Source organism: Cherax quadricarinatus, chromosome 73 (genome assembly GCF_038502225.1).
Source record: "Cherax quadricarinatus isolate ZL_2023a chromosome 73, ASM3850222v1, whole genome shotgun sequence".
NCBI classification, from domain to species: domain Eukaryota; kingdom Metazoa; phylum Arthropoda; class Malacostraca; order Decapoda; family Parastacidae; genus Cherax; species Cherax quadricarinatus.
Genome location: NC_091364.1, coordinates 8,437,067 through 8,446,247, shown reverse-complemented (window position 1 = coordinate 8,446,247; position 9,181 = coordinate 8,437,067).

Genomic DNA, 9,181 nt, shown 5'->3' with positions numbered 1-9,181 from the left:
ATGTAGAGAGAATGGAGCGAAACAGAATGACTTCAAGAGTGTATCAGTCTGTAGTGGAAGGAAGGCGGGGTAGGGGTCGGCCTAGGAAGGGTTGGAGGGAGGGGGTAAAGGAGGTTTTGTGTGCGAGGGGCTTGGACTTCCAGCAGGCATGCGTGAGCGTGTTTGATAGGAGTGAATGGAGACAAATGGTTTTTAATACTTGATGTGCTGTTGGAGTGTGAGCAAAGTAACATTTATGAAGGGATTCAGGGAAACCGGCAGGCCGGACTTGAGTCCTGGAGATGGGAAGTACAGTGCCTGCACTCTGAAGGAGGGGTGTTAATGTTGCAGTTTAAAAACTGTAGTGTAAAGCACCCTTCTGGCAAGACAGTGATGGAGCGAATGATGGTGAAAGTTTTTCTTTTTCGGGCCACCCTGCCTTGGTGGGAATCGGCCAGTGTGATAATAAAAAAAAAAAAAATAATAATATAATGTACAAACCTTTGCCAAGAAAGAATTAACTCTGTGGCACCTGAGGTATGCTCAAGGCACATTTCCCTAAGAAAAAAGAAGAGAAGATGTAATCTAGAAAGAAAGAGATGCTCCCTCTACAGGTGAAAGTGAAGAATCACAGAGCTGCTCAAGGGAGCCAGTGTATCCGAAATATGGAAGGAAGAACTGGCTAGAGAAATAGAAAATGTCAAACTTAAGCTCAAGGACTCAAACAGGACCCAAGAAGCACAGGAAGAACTTAAAGCCATAAATGAAACTGAAAAAAAAAAAAAAATATTTCTTAATCTAGGGCAAAACCACATCCAGTTTTGGGGCCCCTGTTTAAATAAGATGGGATTTACACAGATGATGCAAAGAAATGAGTGAGATACTGAAGTCCCAGTATGACTCAATGTTTAGTGAGTCATTAATCAGACAAAGGGTCAACAATCTAAATGAATTTTTTATGACCGAGACTCGAAATCTGGTTAATTCAAGAATTTCTGATATAATCCTAACACAACAGGACTTTGAAAAAGCAATAAATGACATGCCCAGGCCCAGACTCGTGGAACTGTGTGTTTATCAAGAACTGCAAGAAACCCCTTTCATGTGCCTTAAATATCCTCTGGAGAGGGAGCATAGACACAGGTCAACCCACGGTCACTAAAAACAACGGATATAGCCCCACTCCACAAAGGTGGCAGTAAAGCAATTGCAGAGAATTACAGACTGATAGCACTAACATCCCATTTCATAAAAATCTTTGAAAGGGTTCTAAGAAGTAATATTGCCAACCACTTGGATATCCAACAATTGCACAACCCAGAGCAGCAGGTCACTCCTGCCTCTCATAACTACTGGACCACTATAACATGGTCTTTGATGCATTGGAGGACAAACATGATGTAGACATAGTATACACAAGACTTTGTGAAAGCCTTCGACAAGTGTGATCACGGTGTAATATACTGTAACACAAAATGTGTGAAAAAGGCATAACAGGAAAAGTTGGTAGATGTATCTATAAATTCCTAACAAATAAAATAGAAAAAGTAATAGTAAACAGAGTAAGGTCAGATACAGCTATAGTGATTAGCTCTGTTCCACAAGGTACAGTACTCACTCCCATCCTTTTCCTCATCCTCACATCCGACACTGACAAAGATGTAAGCCACAGCACCGTGTCTTCCTCTGCTGATGATACCAGAATCTGCATGACAGTGTCGGCCACTGAGGACACTGCAAATCTCCAGGAAAACATTAACCAAATCTTTACATGGGCCTCAGAAAACAATATGAGGTTCATTGAAGGCAAATTTTAATTACCCCGGTATGGAAAATCTGAGGAATTAAAAACTGAATTGGAGTATAAAACAAATTCCAACCACACAACAGAGCAAAAAACTAAAGTGAAGGAGCTGGGAGTGATAATTTCAGAGAATCTCACTTTCAAAGAACACAACAATGTCTCTACCACATCTGCTAGGAAAATGATAGGCTGGATAACGAGAGCCTTCAAAACTAGGGATGCCAAGCCAATGATGATTCTCCTCAGATTGCTTGCTCTCTCTAGGCTGGAGTATTGCTGTACACTAATGAATGGCCCTTTCAAGGCAGGCAAAATTACAGACCTGGAGAATATACAAAGAACTTTCACTGTACATATAAATACAATAAAGCACGTAAACTACCAAGAACAACTGAAGTCCCTTGACATGTACTCCTCGGAGTGGAGGCGAAAGAGATACGTGATAATATATATTTGGAATATCCTAAAGGGACTAGTCCCAAATTTGCATACGGAAATCACTCCCAACGAGAGCAAAAGACTCAGCAGAGGGTGCAATATCCCCCAATGAAAAGAAGGTGTCATGAGTACAATAAGAGACAACACAATAAGTGTCAGGGGCTGAAAACTGTTTAACTGCCTCCCAGCATACATAAGAGGTATTACCATTAGACCCCTGGCTGTCTTCAAGAGGGAGCTGGACAGGCATCTAGTCAGTTCCTGACCAGCCGGGCTGTGGTTCGTATGTTGGTTTGTGTGCGGCCAGCAGTAACAGCCTGGTTGATCAGGTCCTGATCCACCGCGAGGCCTAATCATGGACCGGGCTGCGGGGATGTTAACCCCTGAAACACCCTCCAGGTATACTTCAAGGTAACTGTAACAATAATGGGCAATTCTGAAAACAATGAACTCTGTCCGTTGTTTCTGAAATCAAGTTACCCAGCAGACTGTAATAATAATGGATAATAAAGGTTGAAGGGAGGGGGTAAAGGAGGTTTTGTGGGCGAAGGGCTTGGACTTCCAGCAACCATGCGTGAGCGTGTTAGGAGTGAATGGAGATGAATGATTTTTGGGACCTGACGAGCTGTTGTAGTGTGAGCAGGGTAATATTTAGTGATAGGAAACCGGTGATTTTTATATAGCTGAACTTGAGTACTGGAAATGGGAAATACAATGGCTGCACTTTAAAGGAGGGGTTTGGGATATTGGCAGTTTGGAGGGATATGTTATATTAATCTTTATATGTGCTTCTAAACTGTTTTATTTGGGCACCTCTGCAAAGACAGTAATTATGTATGAGTAAGGTGAAAGTGTTGAATCATGATGAAAGTATTTTCTTTTTGGGGATTTTCTTTCTTTTTGGGTCACCCTGCCTTGGTGGGAGACGGCTGACTTGTTGAAAAAAAAAAAGATTATTGTTATTTTTTCCAGATGTTACATAACTCTCTTGATGTGTGTACACTAAGAACAGCAGTGTGTATACACTGAGGGGTGTATATCTCAGTATGCTGTACACAGATTATGCTTACATTACCTTACACACTAAAGTATCCTTGAAGAAGAATATTAATACAATAAATTTAAGCACTAAGCCTGTATAGGTCATACAGTGTTGATCCTTGACTAAGAGAGTACAAGTGACATGCTGTCTTAACGACATTTATGTAGCCTTGCAACTGATAGGCTTGAAATCTAATAAACCAACCAACCACAACCCACACCATCCTAGTGCACAAGCACTGTAACCCAGTGTGCATTTGCTAATTTGTTTCTGGAGTAGCAAGCGCTACAAAAGGTTGCTAAAGAAACTTATTCCATATGATGACACTAAAATAAGCAAGAAAGTCAGTACGGTAGAGGACACTGAAAAAGTACAGGAAGACATAAACAGGGTTTTCCAGTGGGCAGTGGAAAACAACATGACGTTCAATGGTGATAAGTTCCAGCTGCTTAGGTATGGAAAGAATGAAGCACTCAAAAGGAGCACTATATACAAAACTCAAGAGAGTCACCAAATAGAATGTAAGGAACACGTAAAAGACCTAGGAATAATTATGTTAGCGGACCTTTCTTTTAAAGACCATAACAAGACAAAGATCACGACAGCCAGGAAGATGACTGGGTGGGTATTGAGAACTTCCAAAACAAGGGAAACCATGCTGATGGTGACACTCTTCAAATTGCTAGTGCTTCCCCACTTAGAATATTGCTCAGTGCTGACGGCCCCGTTCAGGGCAGGAGAAATATCGGAGCTGGAACAAATACAGAGATCGTTTACATCTCACATTGAGCCAGTAAAGCACCTAAACTACTGGGAATGCCTGCAAGTCTTGAACATGTACTCATTGGAGCGGAGGAGAGAGAGGTACATGATAATACATACCTGGAAGATACTCGAGGGCTTGGACGCAAATCTGCACACTGCCATAGCAACATACTGGAGTGAGAGATATGGGAGGAAGTGTAAAATAAATCCAGGGAGGAGCAGGGGTGCGGCAGGGACAATAAGGGAACACTGTATCAACATCCGGGGTCCCAGACTTTTCAACATCTTACCAGAAGATATCAGAAACACTGCTGGAACAAGTGTTGAAGCCTTCAATAGGAAACTTGATAAGTATCTTCACCAGGTGCCAGATCAACCAGGCTGTGATGGATATGTGGGGCATCGGGCCTCCAGCAGCAACAGCCTGGTTGACCAGGCAAGCACCAGACAAGCCTGGCCCATGGCCGGGCTCAGAGAGTAGATATACTCTCGAAATTCTTCAAAGGTATATCAAAGGTATATATGTATCCTTAGCTGCTAAGCAAAATTACACCAGGTGAATGTTCACTAAGCATGTGGTTAATTTTACCTGGAAATAATTGTGCATTAAGGCAAAGGAATCAGTAGGTACCATAGGAGAATAAGGACAATGATTATCACAGTATTTCACCTCACTCATACATAATCACTGTCTTCTCAGCACACTTATTCCCCTATAATTTTTACAATCTCTTTTGTCCCCCTTCCCTTTATATAAAGGAACTATACACACTACCAATCCCTAGGTACCTTCCCCTCTTTCATACATTCTCTTTCTTTCTTTCAACGCACCAGCCATATTCCACCGAGGCAGGGTGGCCCAAAAGAAAAATGAAAGTTTCTCCTTTTACATTTAGTAATATATACAGGAAAAAGGGTTACTAGTCCCTTGCTCCTGGCATTTTAGTCGACTCTTACAACGCGCAGGACTTATGGAGGAAGAATTCTGTTCCACTTCCCCATGGAGATAAGTGGAAATAAACAAGAACAAGAACTAGTAAGAAAAATACAAGAAAACATAAGCTTGTACATGCATGTGTAGTGTGACCTTAATGTAAGTAGAAGTAGCAAGACCTACCTGAAATCTTGCATGTTTATGAGACACAAAAAAAGCATCAGCAATCCTACCATCATGTAAAACAATTACAGGCTTTCATTTTACACTCATTTGGCAGGACGGTAGTACCTTCCTGGGCAGTTGCTGTCTACCAACCTACTACATTTATTAAACAAAAATACCAACCACTACAACACTATATCTCCCCATGCTTTTAACATTTCTGTCATGATCCCATCTGTTCCAGCTGCTTTACCTTAAAAGTTCCTCCAAATATTCCCACCATCTACCCAATACCTCCAGCTCCTCATCTACTAACTCCCATACTCTGTTTTTAACTGACAAATCCATTCGTTCCCTAGGCTTTCTTAACTTGTGTTAAGGATATTGTATAGAAATACTGAATGTGAATGATTCTTTATAATCCAATTTTTAGTTCTATATTTGAAAAAAAGATAAAGAATTTCAGCATTGTTGAATGATCCTTTGAATCAAGATTATGCAATTTTCAATTAATTAAGATTTGGTGCTTTGCCTGACAATTAGCATTAAATGCTATAAATTAAAAGATATGACATCAGATGCACTCTACAAAAAAAAAAGTTAGAGAAAAAACTATTACTGTTACCTGCAAAGATTACAGGCACAAAATAAATGGACCCAGAATGGTCTTCAGTATTCACAAACTGTTATAATTTTCTACCATTTACCACTTACAAGGGGATTAAAAAAATGAGATATGACAATAAAAAAAAAGAGGGCTAAAGACACTGACCAACACCCGATCATTTACTGACCTTCAATACTCAGTAGTAGTTAAATGAAACTAATGCCACAATGCTCAAAAAAATCCACTACCATACTTCAGTGCTTAGATGTAAAATAATCTACTTACCACTTATCCTCATTCTTTTTTTTTTTTTTAACAAGTCTGCCATCTCCCACCGACGCAGGGTGACCCAAAAAAGAAAGAAAATCCCCAAAAAGAAAATACTTTCATCATCATTCAACACTTTCACCTCACTCACACATAATCACTGTTTTTGCATAGGTGCTTAGAATACAACAATTTAGAAGCATATACCTATAAAGATACACAACATATCCCTCCAAACTGCTAATATCCCGAACCCCTTCTTCAAAGTGCAGGCATTGTACTTCCCATTTCCAGGACTCAAGTCCGGCTATATAAAAATAACCGGTTTCCCTGAATCCCTTCACTAAATATTACCCTGCTCTCACTCCAACAGATCGTCAGGTCCCAAATACCATTCGTCTCCATTCACTCCTTTCGAAAACACTCATGCACGCCTGCTGGAAGTCCAAGCCCCTCGCCCACAAAACCTCCCTTACCCCTTCCTTCCAACCTTTTCGAGGACGACCCCTACCCCGCCTTCCTTCCCCTACAGATTTACACGCTCTCCATGTAATTCTACTTTGATCCATTCTCTCTAAATGACCAAACCACCTCAACAACCCCTCTTCAGTCCTCTAATACTTTTATTAATTCCACACGTTCTCCTAATTTCCACACTCCGAATTTTCTGCATAATATTTACACCACACACTGCCCTTAGGACATCTCCACTCCCTCCAACCTCCTCCTCACTGCAGCATTTACCACCCAAGCTTCACACCCATATAAGAGTGTTGGTACTACTATACTTTCATACATTCCCTTCTTTGCATCCATAGATAACATTTTTTTGTCTCCACATATACCTCAATGCACCACTCGCCTTTTTTCCCTCATCAATTGTATGATTAACCTCATCCTTCATAAATCCATCCGCCGACACATCAATTCCCAAATACGTACCTAAAAACATTCGCTTCTTCCATACTCCTCTTCCCCAATTTGATATCCAATTTTTCTTTATCTAAATCATTTGATACCCTCATCACCTTACTCTTTTCTATGTTCACTTTCAACTTTCTACCTTTACACACACTCCCACATTCGTCCACTAACCTTTGCACTTTTTCTTTAGAATCTCCCATAAGCACAGTATCATCAGCAAAAAGTAACTGTGTCACTTCCCATTTTGTATTTAATTCCCCATAATTTAATCCCACCCCTCTCCCGAACACCCTAACATTTACTTCTTTTACAACCCCATCTCTAAATATATTAAACAACCATGGTGACATTACACATCCCTGTCTAAGACCTACTTTTACTGGGAAGTAGTCTCCCTCTCTTCTACACACCCTAACCTGGGCCTCACTATCCTCATAAAAACTCTTTACAGCATTTAGTAACTTACCACCTATTCCATATACTTGCAACATCTGCCACATTGCTCTCCTATCCACTATCATATGCTTTTTCTAAATCCATACATGCAATAAAAACTTCCCTACCTTTATCTAAATACACAGTTACTTTTTGCTGATGATACTGTGCTTATGGGAGATTCTAAAGAAAAATTGCAAAGGTTAGTGAATGAGTTTGGGAATGTGTGTAAAGGTAGAAAGTTGAAAGTGAACATAGAAAAGAGTAAGGTGATGAGGGTGTCAAATGATTTAGATAAAGAAAAATTGGATATCAAATTGGGGAGGAGGAGTATGGAAGAAGTGAATGTTTTCAGATACTTGGGAGTTGACGTGTCGGCGGATGGATTTATGAAGGATGAGGTTAATCATAGAATTGATGAGGGAAAAAAGGTGAGTGGTGCGTTGAGGCATATGTGGAGTCAAAAAACGTTATCTATGGAGGCAAAGAAGGGAATGTATGAAAGTATAGTAGTACCAACACTCTTATATGGGTGTGAAGCTTGGGTGGTAAATGCAGCAGCGAGGAGACGGTTGGAGGCAGTGGAGATGTCCTGTTTAAGGGCAATGTGTGGTGTAAATATTATGCAGAAAATTCGGAGTGTGGAAATTAGGAGAAGGTGTGGAGTTAATAAAAGTATTAGTCAGAGGGCAGAAGAGGGGTTGTTGAGGTGGTTTGGTCATTTAGAGAGAATGGATCAAAGTAGAATGACATGGAAAGCATATAAATCTATAGGGGAAGGAAGGCGGGGTAGGGGTCGTCCTCGAAAGGGTTGGAGAGAGGGGGTAAAGGAGGTTTTGTGGGCAAGGGGCTTGGACTTCCAGCAAGCGTGCGTGAGCATGTTAGATAGGAGTGAATGGAGACGAATGGTACTTGGGACCTGACGATCTGTTGGAGTGTGAGCAGGGTAATATTTAGTGAAGGGATTCAGGGAAACCGGTTATTTTCATATAGTCGGACTTGAGTCCTGGAAATGGGAAGTACAATGCCTGCACTTTAAAGGAGGGGTTTGGGATATTGGCAGTTTGGAGGGATATGTTGTGTATCTTTATATGTGTATGCTTCTAGACTGTTGTATTCTGAGCACCTCTGCAAAAACAGTGATAATGTGCAAGTGTGGTGAAAGTGTTGAATGATGATGAAAGTATTTTCTTTTTGGGGATTTTCTTTCTTTTTTGGGTCACCCTGCCTCGGTGGGAGACGGCCGACTTGTTGAAAAAAAAAAAAAAAAAAAAAATATATGCTTCAATGTAAACACTTGATCTACACATCCCCTACCCACTATAAAACCTCCTTGCTCATCCGCAATTCTACATTCTGTCTTACCTCTAATTCTTTCAATAATAACCCTACCGTACACTTTTCCTGGTATACTCAGTAAACTTATATTATCCTCATTCATTCCTTAATAAAATGCTTGCTGTACCTCCCATGAACTCATCACGCATTTTGAACAATTTTGTGCTTTGGAGAATTCTGGGGTGCTGAAAATGAATTCAATCATAATGATAAGCAATTGACGAAAGGAAATTTTATGTATTTTTTAAACAACTAAGCACTGGGGCTACAGGAAACTGTATATATGGTTGAAGCAATCGTGAATTGTGGGTTTCAATCACGAGCCTTTTCCCTGTACAGTTTATTTACTCTTATCCCTTCCCACATCAGATAACAGCAACCAATCTGAGTCCATATCTTCATAACACATCCAATTTGCAATTTTAAGCAGTGACCCAAGATTAGTAAAGAGTGACTAGGTTTATTTCCAAAGCAGACCAGAGT